The sequence below is a fragment of the Rousettus aegyptiacus genome, unplaced genomic scaffold (assembly GCF_014176215.1).
Source record: "Rousettus aegyptiacus isolate mRouAeg1 unplaced genomic scaffold, mRouAeg1.p scaffold_m13_p_10, whole genome shotgun sequence".
Lineage (NCBI taxonomy): Eukaryota > Metazoa > Chordata > Mammalia > Chiroptera > Pteropodidae > Rousettus > Rousettus aegyptiacus.
In genome coordinates, this window is record NW_023416285.1 from 17,528,034 (window position 1) to 17,549,457 (window position 21,424).

A 21,424-nucleotide genomic window follows, 5' to 3' on the forward strand; every position below is an offset into this window, starting at 1 on the left:
GGCACTATTCCTGGTCTAGCTCTCAGTTTTCTGGAGAACCTGTTTGACCCTCAGTGTTCCAGTGGTAACAGAAGCCTTTAGAAATAATGTGAAGAATTAATTTCCTTTTAAAAGCAGCAGGATCCTTTACATGCATTATCCTTCTCTTCATTTTCCTGGCTTTGCATTTTATAAATGAATGAGGGGAAAAAAGAAAAGTAAGCAGAAAACAACAAAGATTAAAGCTTGGATGTAGTAGCTGATGCTAATACAGGCATTACTAGAAATAAGCTTCGGATTGATAGTAATATACTGAAGAACTTGGGTACAGTATGTGATACTTATAATTAGTTAAAACGTGGAGATTGTCTTGCGCAAGCTTTTGGGCACGCTTTATTTTCTAGATTTGATGACTTGGTTAACTTAACTTTGACTGGGGAAAATGTGGAGGCATAATTCAGGTATTCTGATTTGTCTCTTTTTGTTGTTGTTGCTATCTTCTTATCCCTTTCACTCTGATGCTCCTGTCCTTTGGTATTTTTCATAGCTTGACATGCAGCAGTAATGGTTCTATTAGTTGCAGCAAATCTGCTGAGCTTGCTTTTCAAAGTGAGCATGTCGTCACCAGCACTTTTTTTCCAGTTCCTTATTAGTATGTGCCCTTTCCTGACTCTGCAGGAGCCATCACCTGGAATTAAACATTTTCTGCTAGACCTGTCCTTACTCTGTGCAAAATGATTATAGTCCATTATGCTACCTTCTTGCTGACAGCCAGGTACTGCTGAGATTACAATAAAGCCCCTGCAAATTTAAATATGATGCTACTGGTGGTACGGGGAGCTTTGATAATGAGAACTATTTGAAGAAATGCCTTGCAGAGAACAGAATGTGATAGAGGCTCTTTGGAATCGTATTATGGAAACTCCTGGTTTTTATTAGATTGATAATATCAGGACCTAGAGTCTTGCTGTTTAGAGTAGTTGAAAATCTAAGACACTCAAATGATCCCAGAATGGGATAGACTAACTCAGAAGAGGTCTGACAGTGCTGCCTCTGCAGAACGAAAAGCACTCAACCCAAAATGAGAATTTCCAATTTCTCTAATTTTAGGGTTACCATTTACATCTCCCTCCGAAAGTGTTATTTTGTTGTCGTTGTTCGCTTGTTTTGCTTAGCAAAAGCAGTTTCCTTTTATTCTTTGGTAAATTTGGAGTAAAGAACCCAGAATCTTGGAAGGCCAGTAAGTTAGCAAGGTTTTAGAGAAATATCACTCAGAGCAAAGGCAGAGCCCCTCTTGAAGGCTGTCTGTTTGACAGCACGCAATTAAAACGAGGTTTCTTTTTCTTCTTCCCTCATACACATGTCTCCTCTTCCACTGACAGGGACATCTTTCTCTTTTCGCTCCTCTTCACAATAGCTTTAGAAGCCTTCATTATCTTTTCTCTAGGTCATTGCCCATCAAGTATAGCCTGTGTATATTCTTCCCCATTTCAAAGAGTGGACAAAATAGCACTACGTGCTCTGAAATCTGATTTAATGTTCTCCTGGAAACAAAAGATGTGTGATTGTGGTATTTTGCTGAGATGCAGTAAAGTCAATTCAGAGATAGTTTTTTTCTTAAAAAAATGATAAATATTTAAATACTCTATGTATGGATGGTATACCTTGACTTTGCAATTTAATGATGAAGCTCCCCAAAGACATAATAACTTCTTAGTAGAGCCATATGTCAAGACTTACTGAACAATAAAGTAGTGAGATACTGCCTTGCATTGGGGGAGGGGTCTGCTTCAGAGAGGAGAAAGGTATTTGACCATGATCATGAATAATACTTTGTCAGGCAGAGAGGAGGAAACAGCATGAGCATAGTTTAGGAACATGAAGATGCTTTTGAACTGTGAGTTTTCTGTTGTGTTTGAGGTGGCAGAAGCACAGGGGAAAGATACCGGGGTGAAAGGTAGCCGAGAGCTACCTGAATACCATGGGAAGGTGTTTTAACTTTATCTTGTGGGAAACGGGAAGTCATCAATGGCTTATAAAGAGTAACTTTTTTGAGATTTGTATTACAGAAAGATAATTCTGACAGCAGATGGGTTGGGAGGACAAAAATCAGTGGTGAAGAGACTGGAGTAGGGTATAGGAGGCAGATAATGAGTAATCAAACAAATCAAGTGGTACTGGTAAAGGAGGGACAGCGAGAGACACACAGGCACATGTAAAGATGAATTGATAGAGCTCAGTGAGTAGACCTGGATGTATTGTGTTCATGAGTGCCAAGACATAATGATTACTCTGCCTCGAACAGTAGAGTAGATGGTTGACAGTACTGAGATAAGAATGTCATATTAGACACTAACTAGGTGATGTCACCAGTGTATTTCTTTCTCTTTCTACTGCTTCAGCCTTGTTGAATCATGTCTTGGTTTATGGACATGGTATATTATGTACATGATTCATTTTTCAATGTTGAGTTTGAGCTCTGTGACATGAACTGAAAGATTAGCAGTGACATTATGTTTTGGTATAATGTAGTACCATTTCTAATTTGCACTTTACAGAATGTTTTTATATAACTAAATTTTTAGTTAGTTTTTTTTTTTTTTTTTTTTTTTCCTTTTCAGCTGTTAGTTCTCTTCCCTTGGTGTATTGCCCATGAACCTTTAGGAATCCTAAGATAGATCAATGCCGCATTAAAATTTAAGGAACCGCTTCATCAAAGCCATATGCTTCATTTCCTGAAGATTGTCAGCAAACCAGGAGAAAGAAAACATTTTAGATCTACATTGTTGTTGCTGGTGCTTCTTGCTTAACTGCTGCTCTGCTACCGTGGTGGTCCCAAGTAGTTGCTTCTCTATAAAATCACAAAGAACACATTCAACAATGACAAGGAAAGGCTCAAAACTTCATTGGGGAATTTTCAGAAAGCGCTACCACGGTTCAAGTGCTTCAGTCCTTGGATCATTTTGAACATATCAAAATATATTGATATGCTTTTGCATAGCTATTTTCTTTTTCTTTTTTTCTTTAATTCTAAAATGGCAAGTCAGACTAGGCCAAGCATTGACTGGCTTTATAAATTAATGTTTAAAAAGACAGAGTGGCTACCAATACCTTAAAAGAGTAGTGAACATGATTTGGAGAAATATAGAATTTTCTTCAAATTTGGCTTCTTGTTTGTACCTAGCTAGAAAAGCTGTTCTTTTCCTCACTATTTGATCACCCCTCTTCCTCTTTTCTCTCTTCCTTTTTTCCTTCCTTCCTTTTAAACATTACTGCATCCTCCTCATTATTTATGCCCAAAAGAAGGCCTCACTCTTAGCTGACGATTCTTTAAAACCTAATGGCAAATCTTAGGTTCTACTCCATTTGATAACCTCATTAGAGCCATGGCAGCACTATTATTTATTTATTTATTTCAAGGACCTATATTGAGTTTAGAATCATAAATATTCATTGTGGATTTTGTGGAAGGGAAGCAGGCTGGTAGTAAGTCAGTGTATTGTGTCATATTGCGGTTAATATTCTCTGGGACAAGGATAATATACGCAAATAAAACAAATGCACTGTGCATTGAGACAAACTTGGAGCAGTGCCTTATAGGAGTAAACGCATGCTTTTAAAAAATGCATCACAGTAATACAGGTTGTCAATAACCCAACATTAGTGCAACTGAGCCGCTAGCATATCTGGTATATTAAAAGCCATTCCGGCCTTTATTCCCGGCATGCTCCACTTTAGGCAATATTGACCTGTAGCATCACTCATAGAAATAAGAATCAGGAAATTTCTTTTTTTGGACCTGTACCCAGAAGTGGGTCTGCCCCATCTAAGAACAGCTAGAGGTTTCCAATTGTTTCCTTTATTGCAAACCATACCGTTTAAAAGAGGCTGCCACCTGAGAAGTCTTAGAGGCAATGTTATCTGGCTACTTAATAGTATTGGGAAGTTTTAATTTTCGACCTGACTTCTTAATGCTACTTTAGATTTTTCTTTTATGTATTCCAACTCTAAAAGTCAATGTGTATATAAACAATGCAAGTATATTTCTACTTTAATATTAGAAGCATAAAAAAGCAAAGAAAATCAATATAGCCAACCCAAAGTTATAATTAAACTTTGTTAATATGTTTATTGGTTTTAAAATATATCTCACATCTTTATAGAAAGCCTATAAAGCAATTTACATGCTACACATATATCTTATATAAATATAAATATATATACATATACACATACATGTGCATATGTGTATATGTGTGTGTGCATGTATGTGTGTGTGTGTGTGTGTGTATATATATATATATATAGAGAGAGAGAGAGAGAGAGAGAGCGAGCGCTTATTTTATGCCCACTATTATTTTGTTTTATTTACTCCTCCCCACCACCTTATTAAGCAGGTACTGGAATTCCCATTTAGAAGCTAAGGCAACTGAGACTCATACAGATTAAGTTTTTCAGAACTCACAGCTAGTACCTCTCACAATGGTAGAACTAAGCGCACAAACCCAAATCTATAAAGTCAGTAGTATTCATGCTTCAAAAAGTACAAAAATATCCATACAATACTATTAGGACATTTTTTAAAGAATGGTTTAGGGAATGCTAAGTACAGAATGAATAGTCATTGAACAGGAGGTATCTGGGTGTCATCTACTCAGAAATAAAAAATAAAGGATAATTAAACTATATGGATATTTATATCTTTAAGCATGAAATATTAAATGCATATCTTAAATTTTTCAAGTGAAACGTTATCACTTACGTTATACTCACGAGGCCAGCAATCTATACAGGCCTTTGTGTATCTAGTGCATATCTGCTGTGTGCAGATCAGTGCAGAGAGGTACCCTGGAGGAGAAGACTATGCGATAGAACGTGGTGCATATTTGCAAGAAGCCTACAATCTAGTGTGTATATAGACACAAGCTCTGGCGACTTCTTGGAGGAGGTGTTTAGGCTCAAGATATTGAAGGAATAACCCACACATGTCTTTGTGAAGTTGCATTCTAGTTGTTAAGAATGGTTAAAATATACATTTTGGAGTTAAACTCTTGATGTTTAAAATCCAGCTCCGTCACTTTGTTAGCTTGTGATCCCTGGAAGTTCCTGAAATACCTCTGCTTCCATTGCTTGATTTGTAAAATGAGAGTAGCAAATACAACCTATTTTATATGATTGTTTGACATACACTTATTTACATAGCACTTTCTATGTGCTGTGCAGTGTAAGCACTCATTATTTGCTTTATTGAATTCTTTATAAAAAAACTATGTAGGTACAAATTTTGCTAGTATTGAGAGGATAAAAGGAGTTAATATATATATATATAGTATTTAGAGCAATGGCTGATACATAGTAAGTACTCAATAAACATTATGCTTAGCAGAAAAGCAGGAAAAGATACTGGAAATAGAATAAATGTCATGTGCATAAACTATAGAGACAAGAGTAAATACAGAATGTATTTTTGCTGAAGCTACAATCATGAATTAGATTCTGATGCCCAATGAAGAGAAACTCTTGAGTGGAATGTGGCACAACGAGCTTCTTAATTTCCATTGCTAATTTATGAGACATGGCTAGGTATTCACATTTTTATGGCTTCAAAGCGGTGCCAATTATCTCATTAATATTCCTCTCTTTGGTTAAGTAGGCAATCTGTATCGTGAGAATACATGTCTTCTTAATAGAGTCTTATTATAGTGATGTGAAAAAATGTAAAAAAAAAAATGTGGTTCATATATGTGTGTTTTTCTGAATTGACTCTTGTGGGGAGGAAAAAAAGCTGGTTACTATAGTTCCAAGAGTAAGCTTATGTGAGTAGAGCGACTCTTTTAAAGAAGTTGTTTACTCATGATGTACACCTTCTCTGTCATGCGTATGTGAAACCATGATGCCCAATATGTTTTCTAGTTTGCTATTCACATGGTTCTATGTACAGTATACCATTACCTTGACCTAAGTTTTTTTAAACCATAGATTGTAAGCATGACTCTTATTAATACATTTTTTTACTCATTCGTAATAATCATTTGACTATGTTTTATAAACGCTCTTAATATTCTCTAAGCCTCAAGAGCACTTTCGAATGTTGCTGAGTGTGGCACATTTTCCACTGCTACACTAACTTGGACGTGAAGGTTGATGCCAGAGTTTAATCCAGATCTAACCACATACATGTGCAGATGCACCTGTATCTGCACTTCGTTTTGTTACTTTATCTTTTTGAACTGCAGCCATCAATCCAGCTGCCATTTTGTTCTGCGTTTAGTCCTGGAAGGGAAGGGTTTTTGAGGAGCTAACGCTAGGGTTTGTATGTGCCGAAACAGAGAGGACTCTACCCAGGAAATCACATTACAGGCAGAAAGAATGAAATGCTTTTAGTTTTATTATTCAACACTTCATTCCACAGCATTAACTGAATGTCTAATGTAAATTAAATACATGTAAACATATGACTATGGAAAATTATCCATTTATTTTCCTAGTTATCAAACAAGTAAAAAGCAGATTTATACAATAAACAGAAATTTTAAAGAAATTTAAATAAAGACAGCAAATGGAATCGATTAGCAGAGAGGAAGTCGAGGGGCAGCTTTAGAAATTTCCCATATTGTAAGCATATCTGGAAGATAAAATTTCTATTTATAAATCAGATTTTGCTCCTTAGAAGCAAAGCGGTTGGTGGATAGGGTATCAGTATATCAGTATTGAGAATCAACAGCCTGAGCCCACAGATATAGCTCCATTTCATGAAGCAGTTGTCAGCAGTAACTAATTGATGTCTATAAAGTACTTCTGCAAACGCTAACTGTTAAAAATGTTCTTAACATTCTTTTAAGAGCAATATGGTGTAATTCTTCAACCATCAGGTACCGAGATTGAAATCTTACCACATGTCATTATTTTAAATAAATAAGAATATTATACTGCCATTAATCTTAGATTTCAAAAAATCAGGGAGAAAAACCAAATAATAATTTGCACGATCTACAGTTTTTAGGAATTTAACTATCAAAATATAGGAACCTCTATTATCTTATTGCACACAGTTTTCTCTGAAATAGAAGGTGGATTGAAACACATTGGTGATATATTGTCATGTGAACCACTTTATGACCTGCATTTTTTATAAGCTGACAGTTGCTTCATTGACACCATGTTATTTATTGAATAACAGAGTAAATAGGTTAGTAAATTGTGGTTGCATGTCTAGCTAATCAGAATCTGGTTTTGTGGAGTGCTAATTTTTTAAACTTATTTATTCTGCTTTCTTTCATTTACTCTTTATCAGTATCTATTTTACAGCAATCTTTTCTTTAATAGACTCTCATCTTGAGACATTTAAAAATGCACCACATGTCAAATTCAATTCAACTAAGATACCTAAATGTATGTTATTTACATTAAACATGAATGCTTTGAAAAGTATGTACTTATATTATAATTGCTTAAAACTACATTTCTACATCATATACGTTGTAGATTTGAATCCTGTCAATGTATGCAAGTACCAAAGTTAGGCTTAAGAAAAACAGAAAATAAATTATTCACATCACATACATCTATATATCTGATAGTGTAATTAGCAATCAAAAGTACTGCATATGGTGATGTAATAGAGACACTGTAATTTTGTACATCCTGCTGTTGATGGATTTAGGTACCACATTTTGCACATTTTCTATTTCATTATTTTGGACTAAAAAAGATAAAAATAAAATAACATGTTTTCTTTATTTTAGTTCCTTTTTTAATCATCCTTCACGCTTCTTTTGCTTTCCTTCCGTGTCTGGCTCTCATTTCCCCAGTTTAGATAGAACTTGTTTTTTTTTTTTCATTTATCTTTACTCTTTCCTGCTCTGTGGCGCTAACACTAACAACAATAGAAATCTTGGACTTAGATCTGGGGAAGTTTTGGAGGTCATTGAGGTTATTTCTCTGCTTTTAGTTAGCTTTCGAGCCTTTCTAGAATGAGAATTATTTATGCTCTTCTTGACATTGACACAAACTTTTTGCATTTCTCAAATCATGTCTGATTTTATTTTTTGAAAATGTTATCTTAACATTAATAGTTCTAGCTAAAATATTACTTCTCTAATTCTTAATTCTTCATAATGTCTCTAAGTTCTCACTACTTTATTCTACTTCAACTCGTTTCATTGTTTTTACTAAATCATTTGATTTATCTCTATTAGATATAGTAAAAGTCTAATCACCTTTTAGTAAAGGGAGAAAATTTCATCAAAATTATTTTCTGAAAGTTTATATGCTTAGACATCTCACTACTTAACAACTTCCCACAAGTGGCCTTATGTTAGCGTTTATGCTTTTTTTTTTTTTTTTTTTTTTTTTTTTTTTTACTTGCATGTGCATTGCTAGTTCTGTAATGCATCCATCCTGGTATTTGTGATATTTCAACTTCTTCTCCTACTGGCCAGATTTTATACCTTATATGCTTCATCCATTTAATCCCTGCACAATTCAAAAGACAAAGAGTCATAACTGGATATGTTTCTGATCTATGCCACCATCTTGAGAACTACTCAAGAAAAGAGAAAAGAAAAGGAAGACAAAGAAAAGAAAAGGAAAAAAAAAAAGAAAGGGGATATGGACTTAATTAACCTACATAGCTGCATTCAAATCTTGACCCTGGAATTTAGTAGATATGGGACAAAAATCTCATCTGTAAAGTGGGTATAACAACTATATATAGAGTAATGTAAACTTTAAACTGAATGAGATAGCATTCGTAAAGTTCTGGGCACAAATTCCTGGCACAACGACATTGTCATGGATATGAGTATGCTGACAGATTTAAACAACATATTTTCTTCTTTCATTTAAACATTTGATTAAACTATTCTTAGTTGATTGATTAAAATAGAAACAAAAACCAATACGAACAAAATAGACAGAAGGGCCTCTGCTTATTATGTCCACCCTCCCACAACAGGCTGACCCCAAACCAACGAGAGATGTATTAAGAGTCAAAGTTATCTATAGTTTACCCAGCAAATGGTAGGGTGATGTATGGCCTGGTTTTTTTTGTTTGTTTTGTTTTTTTTGGTAGCTAAAGAAACAAAGTCACATCTGTAAAGAAGATATGAAACGGTTTCATGAAATTGATGCACACGTAGCCATCAATTAAACTTTTTGTCATGCTCTGCTAGGCAAGTGTTCTCTCTGCTAATGAGTTCTGTCTCTAAAATTAAGTTGTATGGGTGGTTCATGTTTCAGATGTCTTATAATTTTCATAATTTCATATTTTTAATGCCTGACCCTTCATTATGCTCTAGCCACACACGAACCAGTACCTATGAGATTTGTCGTTTGAGTAAACCCCCTCAAGTGACATTTTGAAAAAGCCCTGTAACTCACACATGACCAGGTGGGAGGTTAAGTTTCCTTTGAAAAAATGCAAGTTTATTCACACCTAAGAGTGATTCAGCATCATGAGTTGAGGCAGAATTGGGAGCTTTTTCTTGCTGTGGATGAATGAAACTAGATTTTGACTAGAAAAGGATGCAAATTATAATAACAAAAATAGATCCTGAGACTCCACTATTGAAGAATTTTCTCTCACTTATTCTTTGACACACAGCAGGAATGGTGTCTAAATTTTAGGCTCATGAAAAGTTTTTTTTTTTCTTTTCTTTTACTATAGGACAAATTCTGTATACTCTCAAATTAGATCTTTTGTGAGCAATGACAGATTCCTGGTTAACGTGATGTTATGTTAACTGATAGTAATGATGCCTGTTGCTCTTTCGTTGTTCAAACTATGATCAGAAAGCTCTAATGATTTGTGTTCACAAGCCTGGATTCCCGAGTCAGATCTTCTACCATCTCTACCTTCTCTAACTAAAACAGAGCCCATCTTATAACATTATTGTTAGGCATAAATAAAATAAAAGTGTAGATTTACCCCAATGTGTGTACGTGCACATGTGCATGCGTGTACATGATTATGAATGCTTAAAGAGATTTCTAGCTATTCATTCATTCATTCATTCATTGTCTAGATACTGGATATGCAGATATGAATAAGGACATACATAGTCTCTTTCTTGCTGGCTGCCCCTGTCTAGAGTATGACAGAAGAGTATATTAACCATTAAGTAATGTGATCAACTCAATAATGAAGGAGTTGGTTCATTGAGGTAGGACCCATGGGGAGGCTCAAAATTCTCAGCCTGGGTCAAGGAATGCAGACTATTTGCATTTTCTACTACAATATCTCTGTAGCAGAAAGATGGAAGCTTGTTTGGCATCCAGTGTACAGGGAGATACCTCAGTAGCTTCAAGCAAGAGCAGCAGTCTGCATTTGTAAGGGTATTTACTTGTGAACAGGCTTCATTACCTTAAGGATAGAAATAGTCAATGCTCGAAAGTATATTTAGAGTATGTACGCAGGTGCGTATGCCTGTGTGTTTGCACACACATGTGTATGCACAAGCATATATATGTAGATGTTCTATTAGTCTATTGTTGCAGCTGTACTAAATTACCTAAAATCGAGTGTGTTAAAACATCTCAAATTTATTCTCTTACAACTCTGGAGGTCTGAGTCACAGTGGGCTAAAATGAAGGCTCCAGCAGGAATGCATTCCTTCCTGGAGGCTCTAGGGGATTCGTTCTCTTGCCTTTTCCAGCTTCTAAAGGCCGGCTGCATTCCTTGACTATAGCCCCCATCCTGCTCCAAAGTCAACAATGGCCAGTAGAAGCATTCTCACAATGCATCACTCTGGCGCTGACTGTTCTGCATATATATCTCTCTCTATATATGATTACATTGTTCCTCTTGGGTAATCCAGGATAATCTCCTATTTTAATGTCAGCTGGTGAGTGGCCATACTTCTTCCTGCAACCTTAATGTTATCCCCTACTCACTCACTGCCAGAGTATGTAACACATTCCTAGATTCCAGAGATTAGGACATTTTTCTACCACAAATGTTTATTTTTTTTTTCCAGTTAATAATTGGATATTTGGGAGAAAATATAAAAAGTAGTAAACTAAAGCACTTTTCATCTGTCGCTAAAGAGAGGACCAGGACTCTAATCTCTTGTTAAGAAACTGCCTGGTTACTTGTACTGCGTGTCACGTTGAGACAAAAATTATGCAGATAAACAAACAGAAAGTGTAATGTAAATGTCATATAAAAAGGATGGAACTCATATTCTTCACGTTTTGCGTGAAGAAAAGGCAGAGAGTGGTCTCTGTGAAGTAAATAAGAGGTGATTCATTTAGCAAAGAGAATCCTAATCCAGGGCGAGTAAGTACATGGTTACAAACTTTAGAGCTCATTCGAAATTGAGATCTAACATCTAAAAAAGTTACTATTCTCTCTCTCTCTTTTTTTTTTTTACATGTTCAGTGACATTGTAAAGTTTTTAATAACAATAAACTAATAGGACACTATAACACCATGTGTCAGGTCCTCTTCTCACTGCTTTGTATATATTAATCATTTTCTGATTGCCAGGGTCAGCTTCTTGGGTGTCAAGCTATGTAGTCACATAAGAGCCACCCCCTAAAAATAAGGGTCTCCATTTGACTTTATGTTGTTGATTCTGCTAATTATGGCAAAGCAATACACTAGATAAAAGTATTATCAACATTTTGTAGAAGAGAAACTGAAGCACAGAAGGGTTAACTTGCCAAGGTTACATGGTAGCCTGTAGGAGAACCAGGATTTGAATCTGAGGAGAATGAGCTCTGAACTCCTCCAGTCTCCTACATCTTTGAAGGTAGAGATAATGTCTTAAATGTGTCTTCTTTTCAACTTCCACACACTGTCTGCTACATGGTTAACTTTTGCTAAATGCTTGTTGAACTGAATTATATTTGATGGTCTTCAGTAAAAAATACTCACTTCATTTTTTAACTAATAGAGACGAAAGTTAAAAAAAAATCCTGAATCTCTTCCAAGACATTTGTTCAAACAGACCAAATCTGGCTTTTTTCCTTTTGCAAAATCATATGTCTAAGGATATTTTCTTGTCAAGGTCCATTATTTATTATTTGTTAATTAGATTTACAGAGAAAAATATTCTGGGGAGATCTGATTAAACTATGGCAAGCAATATTACACCACTCTCCTAATTTATTGTTAAAGAACTTTAACTTTAGAAACAGTGGTTTTCTAGAACTCCATTAATACAATTACTTTAAGAAGTTTAATTACATGTGTATTAAAGAGAGTGGGAGATGGGAAAGTTTGTACAGTAATAAATCAGAAGAGTCAAAAGAACAGTTGAGAGAGTTTGTTGATTGTTAGCCTTCAAATCAATTTAATATGTGTTTTCCAGGGTCTGCTATGTGCCACATGCTAGGCTGTGTGAGGGAAATTTAGTAATAATTTTATTAGTAATAATAACAAAAAGGCATCCTCAGGGAGCACAGAGTTCAGTGGGCTGAGAGATCCAATTGTACTAAGGTCTCATTACAAAGAGTCCATGGCAAGGTCTGGAAGAGAGGGCCAGGTAAGGGCCTGAGGCCAGAATTTGGACATTTTGATGTTTATTCTACCAACAGATAACAGGTGTAACTGTGAGCATCTCTCAGACACTGCACATCTTTGTTTCACCACCTGTAAAGTGAGGTTTATAATATCTGTTCTATTTTATGAGATGATGTAAGACTAAATGGATCCATGACTATGAATGCATCTTGATTTTATTTTAAGGGAGGAGGAGAGAAGTATTAAATTAAGGGGTTTTCCTTGTGCTAAGTATAGTTCTAAATAAGACATAGCAATAAAATTATACAATGTGAAAAAAAGAGGGCTTATTTCACATTAAGCACAGCTATGTTATTTTACTCCCTATTTTACTACCTTACATAATTCATTTTTGGTTGACTCCGAGAGTTATTGGACCAAAACAAAAAGATTGAAGACGTTATCAGTGCTAATTTATTACAATTCTTAATTCACTGTCTTATATAATCCATATTTCGTTGATTTAGATAGTTAATAGAGAAGCCAAAACATCACGCTAACTCATTTGATTCATTTCATCACTTTATTGGCATTTTATAAGGTATTGTAAGTAATGTAAAGCTGAATTAGATAAATAAGATGTAGTCTGTGCCTTTACAGAGAGCGCAGTTCACTAGTAATAGCAGCGATAAATGTGAGCATATGAGACCAAATGCATTAAAGTGCTATAGACTAGCTGCAAAGATTCACAGGAGGAAGTAAGCATGTGAAATGGAAAACTATATAACTGACAATCTGAATGTTATATATTTTTGCAGTAAGAAAAAAAACACCGTTTAAAATCAAGCAGTGTGGGAGAAATAGAAAGTGTACAGGAAGGTATTATCCTTTGATTGAAAATCCCTGTTATTTTATAAGGAATAACCAACGCTGCCCAAAAAGATTGTATGTGCTGGTGAATTTTTTCATAGCAATATTTACTGTGGTTTGTGAAAATTTAAATTTATCTCCTGAACTTTTTTTTTTTCTTTTTTTTGTGGAGAGTGATAGTTTTGAAAACATAATCAGTAGATCCAGGAATAAAATAATGTTATGATAAAAACCTGTAGCCTGGAGGTTATGATAATGGGGAAAAAATGGTCTAGCTCTGGCTAGTTCAGATTATTTCAAGATGGAATTATAATATCTATTGATTTCAAACACCAGAGATACAATCCTCTGAAGAATACAGCCATTTACATTATGGCGACCTTGAATGCTTGTCAAAATTACTCACTGTTTAATTTTACTAGCAGAGCTGAATGCTTTAGAGTTCATTATAGCTGACTCACTTTAAGCCATACTGACCAGCACGGTAGGGGATTCTAGGCACTTCCTTGAGACACAAATAAAACATTTAACGGTGAGAAGCTAGCCTTTGGTTGTCAGTATTTTTGAAAAGAAAGTACCAAGTGACAGACACACCAAGTCTAGAGTGGTTTGAAATAGAAGAACTGCATCTTTTTTAAAAAAAAAAAAATGTTAAATTGGTAATGTGTGATAAGTAGTATAACAAGGATTTCAGGAGCTAATATGCCTCCCTAAGCACTGGATTAGACCTGTGCAGAAATTCTTAAAATTACTCAGGGCCAAGGGCTTTGTTCCTGCTGGCCACCTGCAGCGTGTGGTAATGCCCTTTCAGCGTTCTATCAAGGTCCCTGCATGGACTGTCTGACTTGACACTGGACACTGCTAAGAGGAGACAAGCCTGCAGAGAGCAAGACAATGATTAATGTAAACTGTTCTGCCACTCGCCAGAAGCTTAAGGAATTCTTTCCTGCAGCATTCCAGAGATAATCGCCCACCATTTTATCTAGGAAAGTGTTAAGTCATTTAAAAAATGTGCCAAACTGACACAGGAGAGGTTGGTGTCACACAAGGAAGGAAATCAAAAACAAAATGAAAAATGGAGGGTAAACAAGAATATATGTGAGTCTAGAGTCTTTGAGAGAGGGTGGGGTTCACTTTACCAGTGTGCATCAGGTTTTTAGATTGATAAACTCAAGAGTTTTAGACAATTTCTCCTTTATATGCTGACAAACTGGCAAGAATTCTCTCAAAGTGGTACGTTTTTTATAAGTTGTATCTAATACACTCGCCAACTGAAAACTTATTTTCTCCAATTTCTACCAATTAATTCTCATTCTATTATTAATGTTTCTGTAAATGAAACTGCAGTATAATGCACTAAATAAAGTACATACTTTAAAAATAATTGATTAGAGATATGTTTAACATTATTGTGCTTGAATCCATTACTATCTTATATGAGACCAGTTCTGTTCCAATTTGGCATCCACGATCCACAAGAGCATCTTAGGTTCCAAAATATTGTAGCCAAATATCCTCTTCATCACGCTGGGGCTGGGGGTGAGGGGAGATAATCGACTTCAGTCGTATTCAGAATGCCTGGGCGCTCCATATGGCCTATTTTCCGTTGGCAAGTTAGTCCTTAAAATCTTGAGGGATTCCACTACATGTGCATAAGTATTATAAATTAATGTTCTAACGTGCTTGGAGAGCCTTGCTAAATGAATGGCAGGAAAAATGAAAAGAAAAAGGATAACATACATTTTTTTTTAAAGAAACCATAGGCATATGGTTCTGCTCGAGCACCGGAATGAGGAGTTTGAAGAGACTCAAGGTCTTGATCCTTCCTTTTCTGGAATTTAGGAGATATATGGAAATTAGGCGGTTTCCTGATAACTTAGGTCTCAGAAGTGGTTGTAATCATTCCAAACTTCTCGCTTCATCCTTAACCCATCAGCATTTTTCAAACTCATTTTAAAGATTTTTTTCCCTTGCAGTTTTAAATAAAAACAGAAAATGCATTTGCCCACATGGAAGTGATCTATCAGAAGGCTCATTTGGAAGAAAAGCACTCATTTAACAAGCGAGTCCCTGGCTTTGGCTTTGGTAGAGCAGCCCAAGCGGCCCTGAGGATTCTCTCTTTTCTCTTTCCTCCTTCCCTCCCTCCCTCCCTTCTTCTTTCTTTCTTTCTTTCGTCCTTCCTTCCTTCCTTCCTTCCTTCCTTCCTTCCTTCCTTCCTTCCTTCCTTCCTTCCTTCCTTCCTTCCTTCCTTCCTTCTCTCTCTCTCTCTCTCTCTTTCTTTCTTCTTTTTCTGCTCTCTACATTCTCCTTGGAACTTCAAAGCATGATGGATCTTATTTTTTGTTACAAAACAGCGAATTACAGGGAAAATAATTCAACCAAGTACTATCAAATAAATAGTCTAGCATCCCAGATTCCACTCTCAAACAAGGGGCTAATCTGTCTTGCAAATCAATTCACCATCCACGTAATTAAGAATATATAATAATTTATGGACTGTGGGGGCAAATCATCCCTCTATCCCTTCCTCCATTCTTTTTTTCTTTTCTTCCTTCTTCCATTCCTTCCTTTTGGGTATTTGTTTTCAAGTAATACGCAAATAGACATAGACTGAATAAAGTCAAATAACAATACTGGTGCTGAAAGGCCCCCCTGCATTCATAACATTGTGCCATCAATTCATAATGATCATATATATTATATAGAATATTATATAATTACTATATATAGTAATTAATACATGTTATATACTATATGTAATTACTATATATAATATAATTAATTGCTGAACATTTTGATCATTATTATTATTCATTAGCAGACACCAGGAAAGAACAGAGAAAGGAACTTGTGGCTGAGTGGATTTAAATTAAAAGTTTTCAAACTTCTTGGGTTTAGTGTCTACCTTTATAAAATGAGGTTAACTATTCATGGTTTCTATGGCTATTATGTGCATTAAAAGCCATAAAATATACTAAGTACCTGAAATAGTGCTCGGCTCATGAAAATGTTTACTAAATGGCAGCAAATATCATCATTGCATATTATGCAAATTGAGTAATAATTACTAATTTTAGCCCATCCTTAGGGGGTGGTCAGGGTGATTTTGTTTTCTGCCACAGACACTGTGATGAGAGAAATGTAACACTTACTCAAGGTCATCTAATAAGTCACTTACTGTCATTAAGACTTAAGGGTTTTAGGCTTCGCTGTCTGATTTCAGTCCATTAGGCCAGAAAGTCATCAAAACAAACCAGAAAAGAACACGATCAAAAAGCAAAAGTAATAAAATCAAAGGATCCTGGAGCAGTGTTGTACTAAAAGCCATCTGCTATCTTTGTCCACATTCTCAACCCTCTTGAAATGTTATTTGTAAAGCCTTAAAAGGCTTGACTGGAAACCTTCATGTCTTTTTAAAGATACCGTATATCTACTGCTGACTCATGCATGCTGAAATAAGAATTGTAATATAGATTTTTGAATATACATCAGAGAGATGCCAATACTTTTTACATTGCCAAAGTCCAATGCCCTTAAGCTTTTGCTGCAAAGAAAGAGGCTTTAAGATTAGCTAAGCAAATGATTGTTGCTATAGTGGTAATGGTGACGAGAGAGAGAGAGAGAGAGAGAGAGAGAGAGAAACACAGATGAGAACTTGTCCATTTAAGTGTGTTTGGAGGACTGGAGGTAGTTGAACAAAGCCATTGCAACACTGGTATGCTATTATTTCCGCTCTTTTTCAGGTAGAAAAAAAAAAAAAGACATAACATTGCTGTCTTAGCATTTCCACTTGACTTTGTTGCCTTGTCTCCCTGCCTTGCTCTGTGGGATGCCCTTATTTTTCCCTCTCCTTTTCTCATTTGGGCTTGGCAAAAACACTCACTCAGTACCAGCCTAGTAACCTCACACTCTCTTACTTAAGTAGCTGATCTCATTCTTCCTTTATGTGGTTTTTGGGACTTTCCCCCTTTTGGCTTATTACTTCCTTCTTCCACTTTGTAGATTTGCCTCTCTCATTGTACTTCTGTTTTTTTTGTGTTATCTTTTAAAAATAAAACAATAAATATTTAATACATAAAGTCTTTTAAATGCCAATTGCTGGGGAGACATTTTTATTTGAATAATAATAAGGAAAAGAAAATGGACTTCTCCAAAATTTTCAAAGCCCAAATGAAGCAGAGGGCAAATTCTCAAGTTACATGTTTCTACTTGTTCTATTTCTGAGGAGCAGAGTAAAAAAAAAATTTTTGCTGATATTTTAAGATGGCAAAACAGGGAAGCAAACCAAAGTCATCACAAAAGGCTCCCAGTGTAGACCCAGCCATCTGCATATAGTTCACAGAACTCTTCTGTTTATTTATGAGTCGTGGAATGTGTAAAGCCAACTTCTAGCTGTAAAAGGACATACAGTTGATCTTGTATAATTTCTTTGGCCCCTTTTTCCTCCAAAATCGAGTTAGCTTTCTCATATTTAGAGAAACACTGCCATATATAAGGACCCAGTTTTGGTGAATTCACATTCCTTTTATAAATCATTTAAAATGACAACTAAAAAATATACTTCAAACATGAGTATAGATTTAAATAAATGCAACTGGCCTTGATATGTATGCATTGAATTACTGCACCTGCCAAGAACGCTTTAGAATAGCTCCAATGTATTCCAAAAAAGAAACAGAATTAAATCCAAGAAAGAAACATTAATTTTCTGGTATAATTTGATTCTTTTCAAGATAATAATCTTTGATTAAGACAGGCACAAAGGAAGACAATGAAAGAAGCCATATATTTTACCTTAAGGCTTCACGATTTGCTTCCTAGTAAGATTTTTCTAGTGGTTTTTATAGGAAAAAATGGTTTCTCAAATTTCATCATGATATAATGAGTTCAAGGAGCTAAATTGTTTATACATTAAAAAATTAAATGTCTCTGCCATTCTTGTTCTGCAGCTCAGTTCTCTATCTTTCTAGTTAAAAAGAACATTATGTTTTGCAGGCCAGTGACTTCCTTGATATGATGTTTTAGTTTAATCTATCCAAAACATTACCCTCCAGACATTCTAAGAAAGTTGTTTTTCTGACATGATGGGATTTTATGATCTCTTTGAAACATTTTAGCCTTAAGCATTAAACACAAATAGATGGAAATAGGTGATGGCTTGAGTGTTGACCTCTAAATGTGGGTTTGGAGTAACCCCCTCTAATATGTAAAAATGTAAAATGGTACAGATACCCAGGAATATAAGAATACAAACAAATGCCACACTGGGCCAGGTCAGGATTATCTAACTCCAAATTTTCTTTATAATTCCCAGTGAATCTTGGCTAACATCTGGTGCTGAATAGCATATATCAAAGGAGACGTTACTACCCACCAAAAAGGGTTAAGCAAGATTAACGTTATTCAGTTTTCTATTGCCAGGCAGAGAATCTTTCTATCTATACACTTAAGACTTTTACTTCTAAGGGAGGTGTCAGCATGTAAATATATTTTCTTTAGGAATGCAGAGTCTGAAAACAGTTTTGTAGAACGTTGAAGGGAGAAAGACAAAGATCATTGGTCACATGAGTTGATTTTGAGGGTAAGGGGGAGCTTTATGTGGAAAACAAACTGTACAAAATAAGAAATAGACTTTGTTTTTTTGCCTGTGCTTTTAGCAACAATCTCAGCTATCTACTATATGTTAGGAAGAGATAGAAATCTACTGGAAGTAATTCCTTTATCATTTGTAATATTTTGTATCGTGCTCTCTATATTAACTTGGGAACTCAGAAATAAACTGGCCATGAGGAGTACAAACATTTGTTGAACAGATAGAAACACATAGTTAAAACATATTAAGTTCCATGCCAATAGATGACCAATTGTCATTTTCTCTAGGGATCATATCTCTTTTTCTTCATTCTGATGATAACATATTTCTCTCTTTTGAAACACCTTTCACACTTGCAATTGGTAGTTTCTTTGTGAGATTTGATGAATATCTGTTTTTCATACCAGATTTTAAGTTTTTTTAATGGGACCATAAATATTTCTATTTGATATTGTGTCTGCAGCACATATAAGCATACTAATAAATACCATCTTGAATGGGTGGATGTATGGGTGAATGAACAAATAAATAAAAGTTATATACAGCGTGATGTGGTACACTTTATTTGGAAGACAAGGTTGGAAGGGGGACAGGTAGAGAAGTCACCCTGTGAAGGATCTGGAAAACCTTAGGTATTAGCAGAAATATAACACAATAAGATTGATGATTTTGCAAACCACTGTGATGGTTATATGGAGAAAGAATCATGAGAGGAATGGTAACCCAAAGCACCCTGGATAGTGGTAATTATGATAACTCTCTCCTTCCCTCTCTCCTTTTTAATAGTACTTACTACTTTTTGATATTTGCCTATTTATACATTTCTTATCTACCAACCTCTGCTTATCCTTCCATGAGAGAAGAGATTGTGTCTGTCTCGTTCAGTGCTAGACCCAGCAATTACAACTACTAGCAAAAGGGAGGACCTCAATTAATGTTTGTTGAATAAATAAATGAATAATCTTTTAAAAACTTTGTTAGGGAGCAGTTTGTAAATGTCAGTTAAGCTATATATTATATCTTATTTCTGCCTATCCTTTTCTTGGACATTCACCTTTTAAAATCTACTTTCCATTCAGGGGGTGGAGGTGTCTAAGACCTTAAATAAAGTAAACATAATTCTTCTAACTGAGGATGTAACAGTTGTTTTCAAAGACTAACACATATTCTAATTTACATCTTCACCTTTGTCAGCTGGTGTTCTATCAAACAGGCAAACAAACAAACAAAATTCTATCTGAACTAATTTTAACACATAATCTAAATAGCAAACTTACTCTCACAGCCTCCTAGATTTCTTCTCTAAAGATTTGTGGTGCATTTGGTTGAGATTGCAATTTACTGTTTCATCAAGATTAGAATAGTTTCTCTTAACAGTACAACAATCTCTTTAAATAAGTTTATGTGGATTGCACTTTCTCCTAGTGGCAGAAAATATTTCCTTTAGCCTAGGCATTTAAAATTCTTTCAAAACCTCAGGCAGAAATCCACAGTGATGATTTCCTTGAGGATCTCTATAGTAAAATTCATCATAGTATCTAGGAAAAAAAAAGAGATCTTGACTACCAAATTCTACCTTCTATTGAAAATTACTACACTGTATATGATTCTTTTGTCTTCAATGTCCAGGAATTTTCTTAGCTGGAAAATTGGAAAAATCACTTTATTTACACATCATAGTTTGTTTTGAGTCTACATTACAGACAGTTCTCAAACACTGAGTTCTTGTTTGTAGCATGTGGACATGTTTATTAGCTCTTACTAAGTAATAGCATACAGAATAAGCCTGGACAATATGATCTGAAAAACTAGCAATTTGTATAGTTTTCCTGAGTCTTGTAGTATTACCAAAAAAACAAACAAACAAACAAAAAATTCAGCTTATCATTGCAAAATTGCCAGTATGGGAGTAAGAAAAAGTATAATTAGGAATGTCTTTATTTTTTCTTACATACTTGCCTATAATTATCAGAAAGATATTATCAGAAGATATTTTTTCAAATATCTTCATTTTAAACAATCATCTATGAACTCTGCGCATTCCAGATATACTGACTTTCATAACGTACTTTCTGTCTCATACTAGGCCTTTCCAAAATTGTTTTAGAGCCTAACTTGTATATTGTTCTAAGGTAGGTGTAGAATCAAGATATTTGGAAAGAAGTTATGGAACGTATAGTCATAAAGTTTCTTCTGCATTTCAAATAATCACATTACTTGTCTAATGTGTGTATGAACATATAAATATATAATATGCATTTCATTCTAATGCAACATACATGTGTATATTATATATATCTATATATATCGTATACATCTTTGTTTCAAAAATAATTTGAGCATACTTCAATTTGCGTATTAATGAAATAAATAATCTTATTCTCCAATGCTGGTGGGGAGTATTGAAAAAGTGCAAATTAATACAACTAGTAACACAGATTCAGTCATTTGAATTGTTCTCCTGCATTCTGAGGGGCATGAAGGTAAGAAGGCTAGCTAATGTCCTTAAAAAATCTATGTGTGATTTTGGCTACTAA

The 21,424-nt window shown here is 34.9% G+C and overlaps 1 protein-coding gene and 1 long non-coding RNA gene across 13 annotated transcripts in view; both read left to right on the forward strand.

Annotated features, from left to right (window-relative positions):
• Positions 1 to 21,424, forward strand: part of PCDH7 (protocadherin 7) — a 386,475-nt gene that overhangs the window by 92,773 nt on the left and 272,278 nt on the right. The window lies entirely within an intron of this gene.
• Positions 16,118 to 20,743, forward strand: LOC118608653. The gene is made up of 2 exons (XR_004953056.1): positions 16,118 to 20,486; positions 20,517 to 20,743. It is a non-coding gene; the product is annotated as an uncharacterized LOC118608653 (long non-coding RNA).